This window comes from Lampetra fluviatilis, unplaced genomic scaffold, assembly GCF_964198595.1.
Source record: "Lampetra fluviatilis unplaced genomic scaffold, kcLamFluv1.1 SCAFFOLD_671, whole genome shotgun sequence".
Lineage (NCBI taxonomy): Eukaryota > Metazoa > Chordata > Hyperoartia > Petromyzontiformes > Petromyzontidae > Lampetra > Lampetra fluviatilis.
In genome coordinates this window covers 35,001-45,000 of record NW_027621318.1, presented here as the reverse complement: position 1 = coordinate 45,000, position 10,000 = coordinate 35,001, and positions in this window count along the sequence as shown.

Here is a 10,000-nt window from a genome sequence, read left to right as displayed (position 1 = left end):
AAGCAAAGAACATGTATGGCGTGTACGTTTTTTTACGAATTTTCATTAGCAATCTAACGACATGAATTGCGAAGACGTTTTTTGAACAATTGTATTCCTTTCCCAAAACATCGAGTGCTAGTGTATAAAACCGCTAGAGAAAATAAATTGGCAGGCGAAACTTAAAAAGGAGAGACCCATGAACAGCATGGCCAGGCGGCTCACCTCGACGTTTTTCCCCCGAGCAAAGTCCGCCGAGACCCCCTGTATCCCACGGGGATGTACTGGCGTGCACTTAAAGGTTGATGCCGCTCTGTTACTTGGGAAACGAACCACAAGCCAAATCCAGCTAATTTGTGAATGACTTAGCTCTCCTGCTTTCTCGAGAACGTGCTTTTTTCGTCGGATGAAACTTCCACAGGCTTTTCCAGCAGATTTGCACCTGCACTCAAAAAAGTCAAAATTTTTACACATAGACCCCATCAAACGGGAGAAATTGGCCCGGATTGCTCTCATGTGCGTTACGGGGCATCGTTTCTCTCGCGCCGAATTCTCTCGAGCTGGGAAATCGCTCATTTTTGCGTCGCCAAATATCGTACGAACGCCGTGAAACTTCCACAGGCTTTTTCAGCAGATTTGCACGTGCACTCAAAAAAGTCAAAATTTTTACACATAGACCCCATCAAACGGGAGAAATTGGCCCGGATTGCTCTCATGTGCGTTACGGGGCATCGTTTCTCTCGCGCCGAATTCCATCGAGCTGGGAAATCGCTCATTTTTGCGTCGCCAAATATCGTACGAACGCCGTGAAACTTCCACAGGCTTTTTCAGCAGATTTGCACCTGCACTCAAAAAAGTCAAAATTTTTACACATAGACCCCATCAAACGGGAGAAATTGGCCCGGATTGCTCTCATGTGCGTTACGGGGCATCGTTTCTCTCGCGCCGAATTCTCTCGAGCTGGGAAATCGCTCATTTTTGCGTCGCCAAATATCGTACGAACGCCGTGAAACTTCCACAGGCTTTTTCAGCAGATTTGCACGTGCACTCAAAAAAGTCAAAATTTTTACACATAGACCCCATCAAACGGGAGAAATTGGCCCGGATTGCTCTCATGTGCGTTACGGGGCATCGTTTCTGTCGCGCCGAATTCCATCGAGCTGGGAAATCGCTCATTTTTGCGTCGCCAAATATCGTACGAACGCCGTGAAACTTCCACAGGCTTTTTCAGCAGATTTGCACGTGCACTCAAAAAAGTCAAAATTTGTACACATAGACCCCATCAAACGGGAGAAATTGGCCCGGATTGCTCTCATGTGCGTTACGGGGCATCGTTTCTCTCGCGCCGAATTCTCTCGAGCTGGGAAATCGCTCATTTTTGCGTCGCCAAATATCGTACGAACGCCGTGAAACTTCCACAGGCTTTTTCAGCAGATTTGCACGTGCACTCAAAAAAGTCAAAATTTTTACACATAGACCCCATCAAACGGGAGAAATTGGCCCGGATTGCTCTCATGTGCGTTACGGGGCATCGTTTCTGTCGCGCCGAATTCCATCGAGCTGGGAAATCGCTCATTTTTGCGTCGCCAAATATCGTACGAACGCCGTGAAACTTCCACAGGCTTTTCCAGCAGATTTGCACGTGCACTCAAAAAAGTCAAAATTTTTACACATAGACCCCATCAAACGGGAGAAATTGGCCGGGATTGCTCTCATGTGCGTTACGGGGCATCGTTTCTCTCGCGCCGAATTCCATCGAGCTGGGAAATCGCTCATTTTTGCGTCGCCAAATATCGTACGAACGCCGTGAAACTTCCACAGGCTTTTTCAGCAGATTTGCACGTGCACTCAAAAAAGTCAAAATTTGTACACATAGACCCCATCAAACGGGAGAAATTGGCCCGGATTGCTCTCATGTGCGTTACGGGGCATCGTTTCTCTCGCGCCGAATTCTCTCGAGCTGGGAAATCGCTCATTTTTGCGTCGCCAAATATCGTACGAACGCCGTGAAACTTCCACAGGCTTTTTCAGCAGATTTGCACGTGCACTCAAAAAAGTCAAAATTTTTACACATAGACCCCATCAAACGGGAGAAATTGGCCCGGATTGCTCTCATGTGCGTTACGGGGGCATCGTTTCTGTCGCGCCGAATTCCATCGAGCTGGGAAATCGCTCATTTTTGCGTCGCCAAATATCGTACGAACGCCGTGAAACTTCCACAGGCTTTTCCAGCAGATTTGCACGTGCACTCAAAAAAGTCAAAATTTTTACACATAGACCCCATCAAACGGAGAAAATTGGCCGGGATTGCTCTCATGTGCGTTACGGGGGCATCGTTTCTCTCGCTCCGAATTCCATCGAGCTGGGAAATCGCTCATTTTTGCGTCGCCAAATATCGTACGAACGCCGTGAAACTTCCACAGGCTTTTTCAGCAGATTTGCACGTGCACTCAAAAAAGTCAAAATTTTTACACATAGACCCCATCAAACGGGAGAAATTGGCCGGGATTGCTCTCATGTGCGTTACGGGGCATCGTTTCTCTCGCGCCGAATTCCATCGAGCTGGGAAATCGCTCATTTTTTGCGTCGCCAAATATCGTACGAACGCCGTGAAACTTCCACAGGCTTTTCCAGCAGATTGGCACGTGCACTCAAAAAAGTCAAAATTTGTACACATAGACCCCATCAAACGGGAGAAATTGGCCGGGATTGCTCTCATGTGCGTTACGGGGCATCGTTTCTCTCGCTCCGAATTCCATCGAGCTGGGAAATCGCTCATTTTTGCGTCGCCAAATATCGTACGAACGCCGTGAAACTTCCACAGGCTTTTCCAGCAGATTTGCACCTGCACTCAAAAAAGTCAAAATTTTTACACATAGACCCCATCAAACGGGAGAAATTGGCCCGGATTGCTCTCATGTGCGTTACGGGGCATCGTTTCTCTCGCGCCGAATTCTCTCGAGCTGGGAAATCGCTCATTTTTGCGTCGCCAAATATCGTACGAACGCCGTGAAACTTCCACAGGCTTTTTCAGCAGATTTGCACCTGCACTCAAAAAAGTCAAAATTTTTACACATAGACCCCATCAAACGGGAGAAATTGGCCGGGATTGCTCTCATGTGCGTTACGGGGCATCGTTTCTCTCGCGCCGAATTCCATCGAGCTGGGAAATCGCTCATTTTTGCGTCGCCAAATATCGTACGAACGCCGTGAAACTTCCACAGGCTTTTCCAGCAGATTGGCACGTGCACTCAAAAAAGTCAAAATTTGTACACATAGACCCCCAATCAAACGGGAGAAATTGGCCCGGATTGCTCTCATGTGCGTTACGGGGCATCGTTTCTCTCGCTCCGAATTCCATCGAGCTTGGATGGAAATCGCTCATTTTTGCGTCGCCAAATATCGTACGAACGCCGTGAAACTTCCACAGGCTTTTCCAGCAGATTTGCACCTGCACTCAAAAAAGTCAAAATTTTTACACATAGACCCCATCAAACGGGAGAAATTGGCCCGGATTGCTCTCATGTGCGTTACGGGGCATCGTTTCTCTCGCGCCGAATTCCATCGAGCTGGGAAATCGCTCATTTTTGCGTCGCCAAATATCGTACGAACGCCGTGAAACTTCCACAGGCTTTTTCAGCAGATTTGCACGTGCACTCAAAAAAGTCAAAATTTTTACACATAGACCCCATCAAACGGGAGAAATTGGCCGGATTGCTCTCATGTGCGTTACGGGGCATCGTTTCTCTCGCGCCGAATTCCATCGAGCTGGGAAATCGCTCATTTTTGCGTCGCCAAATATCGTACGAACGCCGTGAAACTTCCACAGGCTTTTTCAGCAGATTTGCACGTGCACTCAAAAAAGTCAAAATTTGTACACATAGACCCCATCAAACGGGAGAAATTGGCCGGGATTGCTCTCATGTGCGTTACGGGGCATCGTTTCTCTCGCGCCGAATTCCATCGAGCTGGGAAATCGCTCATTTTTGCGTCGCCAAATATCGTACGAACGCCGTGAAACTTCCACAGGCTTTTTCAGCAGATTTGCACGTGCACTCAAAAAAGTCAAAATTTTTACACATAGACCCCATCAAACGGGAGAAAGGCCGGGATTGCTCTCATGTGCGTTACGGGGCATCGTTTCTCTCGCGCCGAATTCCATCGAGCTGGGAAATCGCTCATTTTTGCGTCGCCAAATATCGTACGAACGCCGTGAAACTTCCACAGGCTTTTCCAGCAGATTTGCACGTGCACTCAAAAAAGTCAAAATTTTTACACATAGACCCCATCAAACGGGAGAAATTGGCCCGGATTGCTCTCATGTGCGTTACGGGGCATCGTTTCTCTCGCGCCGAATTCTCTCGAGCTGGGAAATCGCTCATTTTTGCGTCGCCAAATATCGTACGAACGCCGTGAAACTTCCACAGGCTTTTTCAGCAGATTTGCACCTGCACTCAAAAAAGTCAAAATTTTTACACATAGACCCCATCAAACGGGAGAAATTGGCCCGGATTGCTCTCATGTGCGTTACGGGGCATCGTTTCTCTCGCTCCGAATTCCATCGAGCTTGGAAATCGCTCATTTTTGCGTCGCCAAATATCGTACGAACGCCGTGAAACTTCCACAGGCTTTTCCAGCAGATTTGCACCTGCACTCAAAAAGTCAAAATTTTTACACATAGACCCCATCAAACGGGAGAAATTGGCCGGGATTGCTCTCATGTGCGTTACGGGGCATCGTTTCTCTCGCTCCGAATTCCATCGAGCTGGGAAATCGCTCATTTTTGCGTCGCCAAATATCGTACGAACGCCGTGAAACTTCCACAGGCTTTTTCAGCAGATTTGCACGTGCACTCAAAAAAGTCAAAATTTGTACACATAGACCCCATCAAACGGGAGAAATTGGCCGGGATTGCTCTCATGTGCGTTACGGGGCATCGTTTCTCTCGCTCCGAATTCCATCGAGCTTGGAAATCGCTCATTTTTGCGTCGCCAAATATCGTACGAACGCCGTGAAACTTCCACAGGCTTTTCCAGCAGATTTGCACCTGCACTCAAAAAAGTCAAAATTTTTACACATAGACCCCATCAAACGGGAGAAATTGGCCCGGATTGCTCTCATGTGCGTTACGGGGCATCGTTTCTGTCGCGCCGAATTCCATCGAGCTGGGAAATCGCTCATTTTTGCGTCGCCAAATATCGTACGAACGCCGTGAAACTTCCACAGGCTTTTCCAGCAGATTGGCACGTGCACTCAAAAAAGTCAAAATTTGTACACATAGACCCCATCAAACGGGAGAAATTGGCCGGGATTGCTCTCATGTGCGTTACGGGGCATCGTTTCTCTCGCTCCGAATTCCATCGAGCTGGGAAATCGCTCATTTTTGCGTCGCCAAATATCGTACGAACGCCGTGAAACTTCCACAGGCTTTTTCAGCAGATTTGCACGTGCACTCAAAAAAGTCAAAATTTGTACACATAGACCCCATCAAACGGGAGAAATTGGCCGGGATTGCTCTCATGTGCGTTACGGGGCATCGTTTCTCTCGCGCCGAATTCCATCGAGCTGGGAAATCGCTCATTTTTGCGTCGCCAAATATCGTACGAACGCCGTGAAACTTCCACAGGCTTTTTCAGCAGATTTGCACCTGCACTCAAAAAAGTCAAAATTTTTACACATAGACCCCATCAAACGGGAGAAATTGGCCCGGATTGCTCTCATGTGCGTTACGGGGCATCGTTTCTCTCGCTCCGAATTCCATCGAGCTTGGAAATCGCTCATTTTTGCGTCGCCAAATATCGTACGAACGCCGTGAAACTTCCACAGGCTTTTCCAGCAGATTTGCACCTGCACTCAAAAAAGTCAAAATTTTTACACATAGACCCCATCAAACGGGAGAAATTGGCCCGGATTGCTCTCATGTGCGTTACGGGGCATCGTTTCTCTCGCGCCGAATTCTCTCGAGCTGGGAAATCGCTCATTTTTGCGTCGCCAAATATCGTACGAACGCCGTGAAACTTCCACAGGCTTTTTCAGCAGATTTGCACCTGCACTCAAAAAAGTCAAAATTTGTACACATAGACCCCATCAAACGGGAGAAATTGGCCGGGATTGCTCTCATGTGCGTTACGGGGCATCGTTTCTCTCGCTCCGAATTCCATCGAGCTGGGAAATCGCTCATTTTTGCGTCGCCAAATATCGTACGAACGCCGTGAAACTTCCACAGGCTTTTTCAGCAGATTTGCACGTGCACTCAAAAAAGTCAAAATTTTTACACATAGACCCCATCAAACGGGAGAAATTGGCCGGGATTGCTCTCATGTGCGTTACGGGGCATCGTTTCTCTCGCGCCGAATTCCATCGAGCTGGGAAATCGCTCATTTTTGCGTCGCCAAATATCGTACGAACGCCGTGAAACTTCCACAGGCTTTTCCAGCAGATTTGCACGTGCACTCAAAAAAGTCAAAATTTTTACACATAGACCCCATCAAACGGGAGAAATTGGCCCGGATTGCTCTCATGTGCGTTACGGGGCATCGTTTCTCTCGCGCCGAATTCTCTCGAGCTGGGAAATCGCTCATTTTTGCGTCGCCAAATATCGTACGAACGCCGTGAAACTTCCACAGGCTTTTTCAGCAGATTTGCACCTGCACTCAAAAAAGTCAAAATTTTTACACATAGACCCCATCAAACGGGAGAAATTGGCCCGGATTGCTCTCATGTGCGTTACGGGGCATCGTTTCTCTCGCTCCGAATTCCATCGAGCTTGGAAATCGCTCATTTTTGCGTCGCCAAATATCGTACGAACGCCGTGAAACTTCCACAGGCTTTTCCAGCAGATTTGCACCTGCACTCAAAAAAGTCAAAATTTTTACACATAGACCCCATCAAACGGGAGAAATTGGCCCGGATTGCTCTCATGTGCGTTACGGGGCATCGTTTCTGTCGCGCCGAATTCCATCGAGCTGGGAAATCGCTCATTTTTGCGTCGCCAAATATCGTACGAACGCCGTGAAACTTCCACAGGCTTTTTCAGCAGATTTGCACCTGCACTCAAAAAAGTCAAAATTTGTACACATAGACCCCATCAAACGGGAGAAATTGGCCGGGATTGCTCTCATGTGCGTTACGGGGCATCGTTTCTCTCGCTCCGAATTCCATCGAGCTGGGAAATCGCTCATTTTTGCGTCGCCAAATATCGTACGAACGCCGTGAAACTTCCACAGGCTTTTTCAGCAGATTTGCACGTGCACTCAAAAAAGTCAAAATTTTTACACATAGACCCCATCAAACGGGAGAAATTGGCCGGGATTGCTCTCATGTGCGTTACGGGGCATCGTTTCTCTCGCGCCGAATTCCATCGAGCTGGGAAATCGCTCATTTTTGCGTCGCCAAATATCGTACGAACGCCGTGAAACTTCCACAGGCTTTTCCAGCAGATTTGCACGTGCACTCAAAAAAGTCAAAATTTTTACACATAGACCCCATCAAACGGGAGAAATTGGCCCGGATTGCTCTCATGTGCGTTACGGGGCATCGTTTCTCTCGCGCCGAATTCTCTCGAGCTGGGAAATCGCTCATTTTTGCGTCGCCAAATATCGTACGAACGCCGTGAAACTTCCACAGGCTTTTTCAGCAGATTTGCACCTGCACTCAAAAAAGTCAAAATTTTTACACATAGACCCCATCAAACGGGAGAAATTGGCCCGGATTGCTCTCATGTGCGTTACGGGGCATCGTTTCTCTCGCTCCGAATTCCATCGAGCTTGGAAATCGCTCATTTTTGCGTCGCCAAATATCGTACGAACGCCGTGAAACTTCCACAGGCTTTTCCAGCAGATTTGCACCTGCACTCAAAAAAGTCAAAATTTTTACACATAGACCCCATCAAACGGGAGAAATTGGCCCGGATTGCTCTCATGTGCGTTACGGGGCATCGTTTCTGTCGCGCCGAATTCCATCGAGCTGGGAAATCGCTCATTTTTGCGTCGCCAAATATCGTACGAACGCCGTGAAACTTCCACAGGCTTTTCCAGCAGATTGGCACGTGCACTCAAAAAAGTCAAAATTTGTACACATAGACCCCATCAAACGGGAGAAATTGGCCGGGATTGCTCTCATGTGCGTTACGGGGCATCGTTTCTCTCGCTCCGAATTCCATCGAGCTGGGAAATCGCTCATTTTTGCGTCGCCAAATATCGTACGAACGCCGTGAAACTTCCACAGGCTTTTTCAGCAGATTTGCACGTGCACTCAAAAAAGTCAAAATTTGTACACATAGACCCCATCAAACGGGAGAAATTGGCCGGGATTGCTCTCATGTGCGTTACGGGGCATCGTTTCTCTCGCGCCGAATTCCATCGAGCTGGGAAATCGCTCATTTTTGCGTCGCCAAATATCGTACGAACGCCGTGAAACTTCCACAGGCTTTTTCAGCAGATTTGCACGTGCACTCAAAAAAGTCAAAATTTTTACACATAGACCCCATCAAACGGGAGAAATTGGCCGGGATTGCTCTCATGTGCGTTACGGGGCATCGTTTCTCTCGCGCCGAATTCCATCGAGCTGGGAAATCGCTCATTTTTGCGTCGCCAAATATCGTACGAACGCCGTGAAACTTCCACAGGCTTTTTCAGCAGATTTGCACGTGCACTCAAAAAAGTCAAAATTTTTACACATAGACCCCATCAAACGGGAGAAATTGGCCCGGATTGCTCTCATGTGCGTTACGGGGCATCGTTTCTCTCGCTCCGAATTCCATCGAGCTTGGAAATCGCTCATTTTTGCGTCGCCAAATATCGTACGAACGCCGTGAAACTTCCACAGGCTTTTCCAGCAGATTTGCACCTGCACTCAAAAAAGTCAAAATTTTTACACATAGACCCCATCAAACGGGAGAAATTGGCCCGGATTGCTCTCATGTGCGTTACGGGGCATCGTTTCTCTCGCGCCGAATTCTCTCGAGCTGGGAAATCGCTCATTTTTGCGTCGCCAAATATCGTACGAACGCCGTGAAACTTCCACAGGCTTTTTCAGCAGATTTGCACCTGCACTCAAAAAAGTCAAAATTTGTACACATAGACCCCATCAAACGGGAGAAATTGGCCGGGATTGCTCTCATGTGCGTTACGGGGCATCGTTTCTCTCGCTCCGAATTCCATCGAGCTGGGAAATCGCTCATTTTTGCGTCGCCAAATATCGTACGAACGCCGTGAAACTTCCACAGGCTTTTTCAGCAGATTTGCACGTGCACTCAAAAAAGTCAAAATTTTTACACATAGACCCCATCAAACGGGAGAAATTGGCCGGGATTGCTCTCATGTGCGTTACGGGGCATCGTTTCTGTCGCGCCGAATTCCATCGAGCTGGGAAATCGCTCATTTTTGCGTCGCCAAATATCGTACGAACGCCGTGAAACTTCCACAGGCTTTTCCAGCAGATTTGCACGTGCACTCAAAAAAGTCAAAATTTTTACACATAGACCCCATCAAACGGGAGAAATTGGCCCGGATTGCTCTCATGTGCGTTACGGGGCATCGTTTCTCTCGCGCCGAATTCTCTCGAGCTGGGAAATCGCTCATTTTTGCGTCGCCAAATATCGTACGAACGCCGTGAAACTTCCACAGGCTTTTTCAGCAGATTTGCACGTGCACTCAAAAAAGTCAAAATTTTTACACATAGACCCCATCAAACGGGAGAAATTGGCCCGGATTGCTCTCATGTGCGTTACGGGGCATCGTTTCTCTCGCTCCGAATTCCATCGAGCTTGGAAATCGCTCATTTTTGCGTCGCCAAATATCGTACGAACGCCGTGAAACTTCCACAGGCTTTTCCAGCAGATTTGCACCTGCACTCAAAAAAGTCAAAATTTTTACACATAGACCCCATCAAACGGGAGAAATTGGCCCGGATTGCTCTCATGTGCGTTACGGGGCATCGTTTCTGTCGCGCCGAATTCCATCGAGCTGGGAAATCGCTCATTTTTGCGTCGCCAAATATCGTACGAACGCCGTGAAACTTC